The 12,955-nt window shown below is 37.1% G+C and overlaps 2 long non-coding RNA genes across 2 annotated transcripts; both read right to left on the reverse strand.

Annotated features, from left to right (window-relative positions):
* Positions 1 to 762: 762 nt before the first annotated feature.
* LOC136064474 (uncharacterized) lies at positions 763 to 2,376 on the reverse strand. The gene is made up of 2 exons (XR_010626084.1): positions 2,059 to 2,376; positions 763 to 1,373 (listed from the first exon to the last, which is right to left on the reverse strand). It is a non-coding gene; the product is annotated as an uncharacterized LOC136064474 (long non-coding RNA).
* Positions 2,377 to 2,465: 89 nt separating this feature from the next.
* Positions 2,466 to 4,050, reverse strand: LOC112017528 (uncharacterized). The gene is made up of 2 exons (XR_002883485.2): positions 3,754 to 4,050; positions 2,466 to 3,081 (listed from the first exon to the last, which is right to left on the reverse strand). It is a non-coding gene; the product is annotated as an uncharacterized LOC112017528 (long non-coding RNA).
* Positions 4,051 to 12,955: the final 8,905 nt, after the last annotated feature.

The raw sequence follows: 12,955 nt of genomic DNA on the forward strand, positions 1-12,955 counted from the left end.
AGAGTTATACCTATGTTGGAATCAATTAAATGTCAAAGTGGTTCTCTGAGGCTAATGGTACTGAACTACAGGCCATCTATATTAATTTGAAAAAAATTATCAATTTATTTTAGTTTAGTGAACTTGCTGTGAGAGGGAGGCCTATATGGTATAATAATTTCCCCTAATTAAGTAAGAGTTATACCTATGTTGGAATCAATTAAATGTCAGAGTGGTTCTCTGAGGCTAATGGTACTGCCATGAGATTGGGTCTAGCGGTGTGATGAAAAAAAGGGCTTGGGTCTACTGCATTTTTTTTTTTAAACTCCGAAATTAAAGGTGATAATTGATGGTAATTATTGCATGGTGCATGCAATAGCCCTAACCATATTGACCCAAACCCTAAATCAAAACCTATGTACACCTTGGCAGTTTTACCATAAATTTTGTTGAGTTAAGTGAGAATGACCGAGATTTAAGTCTTAAGTTAAAAAAAAAAATCTTGTATAAATTATTAAAAAAAAAAAAAAAAAACTTAACAAGAAATTCTAACTTAGTTATAAACAAAATATATGCAAAACATTAAAAAAATAAAAAATTTGAAATCAACTTGCCATGTGAATAACTCATTATATATCTTTAATTGATGGTGCTACTTCTCAAGCGATTGCAAAGGAGACAGGCTTGCTGCTGTGAGCAAGCACAATATATAGGCTCCAGTTCGGCAGTTCTTCTAGAGCTTTTGGAGAGAATGAAAAAGAATTCTAGTCCAATAGCAATATATGACATAAAAATTCCAATCATATTTAATTAAAACCAAACACAAAATACCAGCACCATTCTAACGCAGTCAATAATAAAACAAAGCCACCGCCATCATTCAAGCAACAAACATAAAAGCTAAAAGAAAGAAATAACAAGAACAAGATAGTGGAAGCTGCAGACCCGCCGGCCTCCGAAAAAAAACCTAGAGTAGTATTACTTTAGTCGACCAAATTGATGCCATTACGGTTTGCGCATCTAACGATTATGTCCTTCTTATTCTCATCAGGTTCTGTGATCTTAACCTTTCCAGTCCAACCAAAGTCCTCACGCAGGAAAACGAGAGCTTTAAGCTCTTTCCTTGTGGACACAGCGACTACCTTCTTACCCATAATGGATCGAGAAACCTTATTGAGGTCCGTTCTTGTGTCTCCGATTAGCGTACTTCGTAAAGCATGAGTAACGTTAAGAGCCTTAGCATATTTCCACCGAGCATATATCTTTGCAACAGCTTTCATCTCTGTCGCTGTGTCTAGCTTCTTCTTCATCGTGTCTCTCTTCTTTATTGTTTTTGTTTTCGGCCCTATTGTCAATAGGAAGAAACTGTGCTTTTATAGTTTTATAACAAACTACTGCAGACAGTATCAGGACTCAAATTAATAACAGTAAATAAATGAAAATTAAGTAACAAAATTAAGTAACAAGATTTATATAGTTTGATAAACTGCCTACCTCCACACAGCAAAACACTATTATTCTTCTTACGCGGCCTGCTGCTAAGGTTTTAGAAATTACTCTCAAATTCTCTATTTTTCATACAACACAAACCTAATATATACATTTATATATATATATATATATATATGTCATAGGTCGGCTATACGAGGATTTATATTCCTAGTTGTATTCGGTTTAGAAGACCGAATTGGGCTTGGTAATTCAAGCCACACGGGTCCAAACGTCAACAGAACTTTACATTTTTGCCCTTCATGTCATCAGGGCTGGCCCAACCCTAGGCGAATTAGGCAATTGCCTAAGGCCCAAAGGCCAGGGAGTAGGGGGAAAAAAAAAAAAATAGTTTCAGATGAATTAAAAATATTCAGTACATTCTTTTAACCCAAAAACTCAATAATTTTGATAAATCCGGTTAAACATTGGTTTTAAACAAAATTATTGTTCAAAAATAACATTATTATCCTCTAGACAAACCAAAAATCAACAAGATAAATTATAAATCCGGTCTAAGAGATTAATCACAAAACAATTACAAATCAAAACAAATAAAACAACTCAAATGCCTAAAATTTTTAGTTTCACCTTTCCCTCTACTTCTTTCTCTCTGCTCTCCGCCTCCGGCCTCTCTCATCTCATTCTTTCTCTGATTCTGTCCACAGCTCCACCATTGCTGGCGCCCAAAATTTCTCTGATTCTCTCCACAGCTTTCTCCGCCTCGCTCAGTGCTCAGTGCTCTGCGCCTCTGCAGCTGCTCTTGGTTTTGTCGTTTTGAGTTTTCTGCGTATGAGCGTATCAGGTATAATTTATTTGGGAATTGGTCTCTTCATTTTATTTGTTAAGATAAAAAGATTGGGCTTGCCTCCTCCTGCCTGGACGTTTCACGCTTGCTTGGTTTGGGCCTTCGAGTTTTTTTTTTTTTTTTTAAGTTCGGCAGTTCTTCTAGAGCTTTTGGAGAGAATGAAAAAGAATTCTAGTCCAATAGCAATATATGACATAAAAATTCCAATCATATTTAATTAAAACCAAACACAAAATACCAGCACCATTCTAACGCAGTCAATAATAAAACAAAGCCACCGCCATCATTCAAGCAACAAACACAAAAGCTAAAAGAAAGAAATAACAAGACAAGATAGTGGAAGCTGCAGACCCGCCGGCCTCCGAAAAAAAACCTAGAGTGGTATTACTTTAGTCGACCAAATTGATGCCATTACGGTTTGCGCATCTAACGATTCTGTCCTTCTTATTCTCATCAGGTGCTGTGATCTTAACCTTTCCAGTCCAACCAAAGTCCTCACGCAGGAAAACGAGAGCTTTAAGCTCTTTCCTTGTGGACACTGCGACTACCTTCTTACCCATAATGGATCGAGAAACCTTATTGAGGTCCGTTCTTGTGTCTCCGATTAGCGTACTTCGTAAAGCATGAGTAACGTTAAGAGCCTTAGCATATTTCCACCGAGCATATATCTTTGCAACAGCTTTCATCTCTGTCGCTGTGTCTAGCTTCTTCTTCATCGTGTCTCTCTTCTTTATTGTTTTTGTTTTTGTTTTCGGCACTATTGTCAACAGGAAGAAACTGTGCTTTTATAGTTTTATAACAAACTACTGCAGACAAAATCAGAACTCAAATCAATAACAGTAAATAAATGAAAACAAGCATACACAAAAAATATAAAAACACAAAAATTTATGTAGTTCGACAAACTGCCCTACCTCTAAACAGCAAAACACTATTATTCTTCTTATGCGGCTTGCTGCTAGGGTTTTAGAAATTACTCTCAAATTCTCTATTTTTCATACAACACAAACCTTTTATATATATATATATATATATGTCATAGGTCGGCTATACGAGGATTTATATTCCTAGTTGTATTCGGTTTAGAAGACCGAATTGGGCTTGGTAATTCAAGCCACACGGGCCCAAACGTCAACAGAACTTTACATTTTTGCCCTTCATGTCATCAGGGCTGGCCCAACCCCTAGGCGAATTAGGCAATTGCCTAAGGCCCAAGGGCAAGGGAGTAGGGAAAAAAAAAGTTTCAGATGAATTAGAAATATCCGGTACATTCTTTTAATCAAAAAATAAAAATTTTGATAAATCCGGTTAAACATTGGTTCTAAACAAAATTATTGATCAAAAATAACATTATTATCCTCTAGACAAACTAAAAATCAACAAGACAAACTATAAATCCGGTCTAAGAGATTAATAACAAAACAATTACAAATCAAAACAAATAAAACAACTCAAATGCCTAAAATTTTTAGTTTCACCGTTCCCTCTACTTCTTTCTCTCTGCTCTCCGCCTCCGGCCTCTCTCATCTCATTCTTTCTCTGATTCTGTCCACAGCTCCACCATTGCTGGCGCCCAAAATTTCTCTGATTCTCTCCACAGCTTTCTCCGCCTCGCTCAGTGCTCTGCGCCTCTGCAGCAGCTCTAGGTTTTGTCGTTTTGAGTTTTCTGCGTATGAGCGTATCAGGTATAATTTATTTGGGAATTGGTCTCTTCATTTTATTTGTTAAGATAAAAAGATTGGGCTAGCCTCCTCCTGCCTGGACGTTTCACGTTTGTTTGGTTTGGGCCTTCGAGTTTTTTTTTTTTTTTTTTGGGGAGGGGGTTATGGATATTACTATATTAGATTCCTGACTGGACGTCACGTTTGTTTGGTTTGGGCCTTCAAGGTTTTTTTTTTTTTTTTTTTTTTTGGGGTTATCGATATTACTATATTAGATTAGATACTATTTGTTTTGTGTTTTTTTTTTCGTGGGTGGGTCTTATTAATAAGCCTTGTGTTATGGCTGTACTTAAATTTTTGTTTTACTTGTACTTAATTTTTTTTTTTATTTTAATCTTGTGTTTATATATATATATATATATTTTTTTTTTAGTTAGTGGTAATATATTGAATAAGTCTTTATTTATACAGGTTGAGATTACTAAAAACTTGTTATTGTTCGGTGAAACTATAACAATATTTTTTTATATAAATCATGTTTTATTTCTCATTTGTTCTATATTTAAAAGTTACTTTTTATTTTAGTTTTTATAAATATATTGTTTGATTAGAAATGTCAATTAGAAAATATGCATTTGGATATAAAAAATTAAAAAAAAAAAGAAGAAAAATTAATTGAGTCTAAAAAAGGATCAATGGATAAATTTGTTATTAGTAATAAACAAAATATAACACAAAATTTAGATGAAAATATTACAAATGAGCAAGAAATTCACCAAAAAGAGTTAGAAGATAATGAAATGATATAATTGCAAGATAACAATGATGTTCAATTTTGCAATATAACAAATCTTGATAATGAACTTCAAAATAATTTAGAAGAAAATGAAAATAATGATGAAAATGTCACAAATGAACAAGTTCACCATAATGATGTTCAACTAAAAGAAAATTGAAAATAATTAGTCAATTTGCATCTTAAAGGCAAGAAAAATATATTTTAAATGCAATATATAATAATATAAAAATATTAAATAAACATTAATTTAATTAATACATAAGTATAAAAAATGCCTCATTTTTAGTTATCGCCTAAGACCCCAAAATGTCTAGGGCTGGCCCTGCATGTCATTTTATGTTTTACTCCAATTGCATAACCTAAGCCCTAGGGTGTGTATGGGTTGGGCTGAGTGAATTTTTTGATCTAATCCACCACGGCAGGTTGAAGAAAATCTAACCCAACCCACATGAATCGGGTTGAGTCAAATAGAACTCATGAGTTTGACAGTTTTTTTTATTTATTTATTACTATTACTATTAAATGAAGAATCTCTCTCTCTCTCTCTCTCTCTCTCTCTCATTTGACTCCTAAATTGATAAAAAAAAAAAATATACATGAACTAGTATTTCAACTTAATTTATAAACAAATATACATGACGTTAATTGGATTCACAATCGTCACAAACTAACAGGGTAGGGGTATTACTTAAAAACTAGAGTTCTCGCGGTTAGGCTCATATTGTGTCTCCCTGAGTCCAACAAGGGTATGGATAAAGATTATCTAATCATCTCAGGGGAGTGGCACGATGGGCTTCACTATCCAACATGAGAAGGGACACCAAGTGGGGTATTTTAGGTTTAGGTCTATTATTCTAACAACATCCTTTTGTTTATTAACATATCCTGTATTTATCCTTTTTTATTGCTATTTACAACTTGTTTCTTATTCTACCTGTGTTGTTTCCTAATAATGTTTTTGATTTTTGATGAATTTGTAGATAAATATTCTGCTATCCCGAACTTGAATCTTGTCAACAAGCCTAATTTGGCAAAAATACTTACGGTTGAGATCTTTGTCCACAAAGACGGACAATTAAGAGCAGCCTACCTTATCCTCTGCTACAATCCCATATCGTCCAACTTCCAAGTGCCCAAGTACATGATTAAAGCGAAAGACATCCATCTACATCAGATCAACATCGCCGTACCGGGTTTTCTTGACGCGGGCCCTGTTCTAGAAGGCGTACAACAAGCAGAACTACCCTTTCAGCACTCGGCCGAGGAAGAAGCAACTCTTTCCCAACTAGCTATTAAGGAAGGAGAATAAGTGGTTGAGGTCTCAGACTTCGAGGACACTTTGAGATTATCAACCAGCCTTAATCCCAGAAGCTCCAGCTAGTGATTTTAGCCATCTTCCCCTAGCTCAAGTAAGTAACCTCTAGGAAATTTCAAGTATTCCTAACGCAATGGTGCTACAACGCAAAATTAGAACAAGTCTTCTAGAGCTCTTAGAGTCCCACGCAGGGGGCAATGTGCCTAAGGTGGCCATCCAGGCCAAACCCCCATCTCTTCCTCCTTCCCAAGCTTCTCAGCCTGACCCTACTAACAAGAAGATAAAGCGGGACTAGAAGGGCAAAGAGGTTGTGGAGGAAGGAAAGGGTCTTCCGTCGAGCCATAGAAAGGGGCCAAAGTGCCCAGGACTGCTCAGACAAGGTCCTTAATTGAAGGATCCGTTGTGGAGAGGGGGCGTGATCGTCGCGCCAAGGTTTAGGCTTGGAACCCCCCCCCCTCTTGGTGTTGAATGGATCTCCCCTCCCTATGGATTCTTTTATTAGGGATTTCCAACAAGGCAAGGTTAGATACGTAGCCAATGCCTTAGAGCAGCCCCTCTTGCTGTCTGATGACATGGTCAACTTCCGGACCATGAAGAAACACAAGATGTTTCTTACCTTGAAAAGAGACCTTGCGCTGGTAAGTGTTTTTACCTACTTTTAGTTTATTATTATTAGTATCATTTTTATTGTTTTATGTCATTGCTAATACATATTTATTTTTTAAAGGTTGTTTAAGTTGCGCATATGGCAGAGGAGTTGGTGAACAACTCTCACAGACAAATGAAAGAGGAGGAACGAAGGCAGATTGCTGTTGTGGAAGCCTTCTCCTTAGTTGAGAAGAGAATCCAAGAGCTGAACACGAAGTTGACCGAGGTTAACCGGAAGAGGAAGAGTGCCAAGGCTGCCTTGCATGGGGCTGAAAAGTAGGCGGAGAATCAACGTAGGCAACTTCGTCAGACAAAAGACCAACTATTTACAGCTAGGGAACAGATAGAGGTTTTAAAGAAAAAATTGGAAGAGGTGGAAAAAGTTACGGAGAAAGCTGAGCAGGATGGTTACGACATCGGGGTGGTAGAGACTGAGGAAACCTTTAGGGTTAAGGTCTCTGGGGGTTGTAGAACTTACTGCCTCAAAGTATGGAACAAAGCCCTTAACCAAGCTATAGTGGAGGCCTCCTCTGCCTTAAGGAGAGCAAAGAATGTCTACTACCCTCCAGCCATCCGAGTGTCAAGTTCCTCAGGCTCCAAAGCTGAAATAGCCCCTAAGGAGTAATATCCCAGCAAGGATGTACCTGCCAAGGCTCTCCCTTCTCCTATCAATCCTCCTAAAGAGGTATAGCAAGTTAACGACGTTGAAAAAGAGAAAAAAAATGTCCAAGGAAGTAGCCTTCAAGGCCACAAAACCTCTAGCTGTACCCAAGGATTCTCTTAAGGAAAAGGGGACTTCCCAGAGCCGAGAGATAGCCTTGGCAACTTTCCCCATCCCTGCCAAGGATGGCTCTAAGGCAAAGGGCTAGCTTCTTCAGCAACTGTGCCTGAAAAATCTGCCAAGGCTCCATCCAAAGACAACCCTCCTCCTCAATCCAAGTAGCACCTAAGCCACATTTTGTAGTAGTTTTTTTTGTAATTTTTTTTTTTTAATTTTATGTAATTGTTGTTTACGTTTCTGGAATTGTACTTACTTTGCTTTGGCAAAGCTTTACTTAATGGAAAATATCAAATTTCTTTTTACTTCCCAAAGTTTATGCAATTTTAGACATAATTTCTTTTCCACTCTATACTTAAGTGTATGTTTGGTTGGAGTGAAAACAGGGAGGATGGAAAATAGAGAGAGGAAAATATGGTGAAAAATGACATTTTTCACTATTTGGTTGAGGAGAGAAAACAAGAGAGATAGAAAATAGGGGGAAATTTTCCCTCCGGACCCACCTTTTTTTATCCTCCCAATTTGGGAGAAAAATGAGGAGGGAAAAGTGTTGAAAGATACACTTTATACAAATACCCTCAATTTAAGTTGCATTTTTTTCCTTTCTTCTCTCTTCCTTGGGCAGCAACGTTGCCCCCCCCCCCCCCCCCTATGATAGTTTATTTTTATTTTTACTGGATGTGATTTTTTTTGGAACATGTTTTTTATTTTTATAAAATTTTTTGGATGATTGCTCTTTTTTGTGTGGTTATTTGTCACTTTTTTAAATTTGACATCATTCTTTAATAGGGTATATGAGTAAATTTATTCAAACTCATTTTTTCCATTCCTCCACTTTTCCACTCCCAACCAAACAAAAAAGAGAGAGAATAAAATTTTTTCTATCCTCTCACTTTTCCACCCTCCCATAATTTTCTATCCTCTTACTTTTCCATCCCTCCAACCAAATGGACCCTAAGTGACATAAGTATGAGATTTAATTTCCAATAATTCAAGATATAGCATCATTCTTGAATTTAGCAATTGTCCATACAAGTGGTAGTATAACTAATACATTCTATGCAATCAATAATATAACAAGTTAACTTTTCCAAGTTTATAACCTTTAATAAAGTGTAATTTTGACTTCAAAAACATACCTTATGTATTTGAAATAAGCAGCTCATATGATTATATATGCCTTAGGCTTTCCTTCTTAATTTCAAACAATGGTAAAACATCTACTTACCCAAAGTTTCACGTACCCATCCACTTAGCAGCAAATCAAGACTGTAGCAGGTGTTAATTTACCCATAGTATATGGTCGAGGAGCCAAATATTACTTTGGTTCTGTTTAACTCCTAGAGAGATACTGAGCAGTGCTAATTTACCTAAAGTAAATGGTTCAAGAAACTAAGTATGACCAAAATTCTGTTTAGCACTTGAATATTTGTTAAGGAGTATTAATTTACCCAAGATATGTGGTCCATGGAGCTATGCATGACCAAAGTTTTGTTTAATATTTAAACAAATAATAAGGAGTATTAATTTACCCAAGGCATGTGGTCTGAGGAGCCAGACATGACCAAGATTCTGTTTAATACTTAAACTAATAATAAGGAGTATTAATTTACCTAAGATATGTGGTCCATGGAGCTAGGCATGACCAAAGTTCTATTTAGTACTTAAATAAATAATAAGGAGTATTAATTTTCCCAAGGTATGTGGTTTGAGGAGCCAGACATGACTAAGATTATGTTTAATACTTAAACTAATAATAAGGAGTATTAATTTACCCAAGGTATGTGATCTAAGAAGCCAAACACTGTTTAATACTTAGACAAATAATATACACAATACATAATATCCTAAATAAAAACTTGGCAAAGTTGCATTTTATTAATAATAATACCTTCATAGGTTATTTACATTTCAAGGATGTGATATAACATTTTTGTCTAAATCTTCTAGGAAATAAGCACCTATACTAGCTACCGAGGTGATACGGTATGTCCTCTCCCAATTGGGTCCCAATTTTCTCCATGTTGTGTTTTTTGTAGTACCCACAACTTTTCTCAGCACTAAGTCTCCAGGTGCTAATGGCTTTAGCCTCACACTTGTGTCATACTCTTGTTTGAGTTTCTATTGATAATACGCCAACTAAACCATGACAGTTTCTCTTTATTCTTCAATCAAATCTAGACTCTTTTCTAATATGTTGTCATTGTTGTCTGGAGTGAACAAGCTCATCCTCAATGTTGGAAATCTAGTCTCTAGATGGATCACAACCTTAGACTTATAAGTCATGGTAAATGGTGTTTTCCCAGTTGACCGACGAGGAGTAGTCCGATATGTCCAGAGAACATGTAGTAGCTCCTCCACCCACTTGCCCTTTGCATTATCCAACCTCTTCTTAAGCCCATTCACTATAACTTTGTTAACAGCTCGGTCTGCCATTTCTTTGAAGATAAACTGGAATTGAATATTTATTCCTAATACCCAATTCACAGCAATACCTTTTAAAAGTTTTACTATCAAATTGAAGCCCGTTATCTAAAATGAGGGTGTGAGGAATTCCAAATCGAGTAACGATATTTTTCCATACGAACCTTTTTGCATCCACATCCCTAATATTAGATAGTGACTTAACTTCAACCCACTTTATGAAGTAATCTGTGTCAACCAGAAGCCATCTCCTGTTCCCTGCTGCTTTAAGGAATGACCCTACAGTATCCAAGCCTCATTAAGTAAAAGGTCATAGGTTAGATAGAGGATTTATGACACCTCCTGGCTGATGAATGTTTGGAGCAAATCGTTGACATTGGTCACACTTCTTCATATATTATTGTGTCTCTTTTTGCATATTTGGCCACCAATACCCTTGAGTGATGGCCTGTGAGATAGTGATTTGCCCCTTGTATGACTTCCACAAATTTTTTCATGTAACTCCTCAAAGAGTGGCTCCATTGCTTTGGGATGGACACATAAAAAGTACGGTCCAGAAAACGAACGTTCGTACAATTTTTGTTCCTTGGACAACCAAAAATGAGGAGCTTTCCTTTGTACTTTATTTGCCTCTCCCTTATCCCCAGGCAGAGTACCTTCCTTGAGGAACAAAACTATGGAATCCATCAAACTAGGCCCTACCCTAACCTGATGAATCTGGACCTTCTCCTTCCTCGTCTCAGTTGGCTTGTATAAATTTTCAACCAAGATAACTCGAGGTAGAGCTTATACTGAGGACGTTGCCAGAGTGGTAAGAAAGTCAGCATGCGTATTTCTGCTCCTCAGGATTTGCTGCAAAGTGCAAGATTCAAAGCCTGACTGTAAGTACCTAGCCTGGGTCAGATACCCTTGCATTCTTAAATTCCTGGCTTCCAACTCTTCCTTTACTTGGCCCATAACTAATCTCGAGTCCGAGAACACTTCCACCGTCCTTCCTCCCATTTTTTGAACCATAACCATACCTTCCAACAAAGCTTCATATTTGGTCTCATTGTTCGTGGCTAAAAAACTTAACATTAAGGATTTTTCAATAGTAATTCTCTTAGGAGACACCACAACTAGCCCCATTCCAAATCCTCTTTGATTATATGCACTATCAACATACAATTTCTAGAATAAGGGTTCCTGTACAGAGATTGTTTCAATTGGTTTTCCTCCCAAGTTCTACTTCTCGCTCTCTCCTTCTAGTGGAGATTTAGTAAACTTAGCCACCAAATTTGCAAGGTCCTGGCTCTTAACAGAGGCCCGTGGCATATACTTGATATCAAAAGCCTCTAAGATTATCCCCCACTTAGCAATTCTCCTTCTGTAATCAGCTTTCCGAAGTAGTAATTGAAGAGGAAGTTGGGTTAAATCCATAATTGTATGAGCCTGAAAATAATGAAGGAGCTTTTGTGTAGCATATACCATTGCCAAGATAACTTTTTCTAGTAGCAGATAACAAACCTCTGATGACTTGCTCATGTAATAAACTGGCATTTGCACTCCATTATCCACCCTTATTAGTACTAAGCTCATCACGTGAGAGGCTACAACAATATAAGCAAAAAGAATCTCTTCCTCCTCGGGCTTGGACATAATGGGTGGTTGAGAAAGATATTCCTTCAACTGCTGAAAGGTCAAGGCACATTCTTCGATCCACTCAAATCCCTTCTACTTATGCAATAACTGGAAGAAAGGCCTACACCTGTCTGTTGATCGAGAGATGAATCGGTTTAGAATGACAGTCATTCCTGTTAACTTTTGGACTTCTTTAGGATTCTGAGGAGGCTGCAGATTTTTATTGTCTTAATTTGATCAGGGTTAACCTTAATTCCACGGTGAGTGACCATATAACCAAGAAATTTGTCTTTATTAATGGCAAAGGAACACTTAGAAGCATTAAGGTGTAGTTTATGCTTTCTCAGTAACTCAAAAATATTTCCGAGGTCATTCACATGCTTAGACTCTACCTTACTCTTTACCACAATATCATCTATGTAGACTTCAATGTTTTTGCCGAGTTAAGGCTCGAACATCCTAGTCATCATCCTCTAATATGTAGATCTTACATTCTTTAGTCCAAAAGGCATCACTTTGTAGTGGTAATTCCCAGTGGGCGTAACAAAAGTAGTCTTTTTCTAGTTATCCAAAGCTAACGGTGTTTGATGATATCCTTGAAAGGCGTCCAAGAAACTCATCCAAGGATGAGCCACAGTTGCATCCACCAATTGGTCTATCCGAGGCATTGGGAATCATTCTTTTGGGCAAATTTTGTTTAAATCAGTGAAGTCTACACATACTTGCCACTTCCCACTCTTCTTCTTTACCACCACCGTATTAGCCAACAATTCAGGGTAAAACACCTCTTTTATTGCCCATGCCCGCTTAAGTTTGATTATCTCCTCCTTGATAGCATTAGAATGTTCCATAGAAGAGTGCCAACGTGGTTGCTTTTTGGGAGTGACAGAAGGACTGACATTTAAATGATGGCAAATAAAATTTGGATCCACCCTCGGAGCTTCATAAACACTCCATGCAAACACGTCAACATTTTTCCTAAGAAAGACAACCAATTCTTCCTTCTCCTGAAGAGGTAATTGCACTCATACTTGGAAAAACTTCTCATCGTCATCATCAATAACGATCTTTTCCAATTCTTCACACTTTGCATCTTTTATCACTACGTCTGTGGACAGCACTATTCCCCTTGATTGCTATAAATTCCTCTTTGCAGAGGACAAGGATTCACCTCCAGTTTGATGCCTAATTGCAGCCACTAAAAACTGTCTTGCCATAGATTGACTTCCAACCAGCTCCTCGACTTGATTCCCTAATGGATACTTCACCTTTAAGTACAGGATGAAAGATACAGCCCCCATGACGTGAAGCCAAGATCTTGCCACAATAGCAGTGTAGGGGGAGTAGGCATCTATCACAATGAAGTTGACTTCTACGATTTTCGACCCTGCTTGAACAGGTAATCTGATTTAGCCCTTCGGAAAGACTATTTTCC

Source organism: Quercus suber, unplaced genomic scaffold (assembly GCF_002906115.3).
Source record: "Quercus suber isolate HL8 unplaced genomic scaffold, Cork oak 2.0 scaffold_694, whole genome shotgun sequence".
Taxonomy (NCBI): Eukaryota; Viridiplantae; Streptophyta; class Magnoliopsida; order Fagales; family Fagaceae; genus Quercus; species Quercus suber.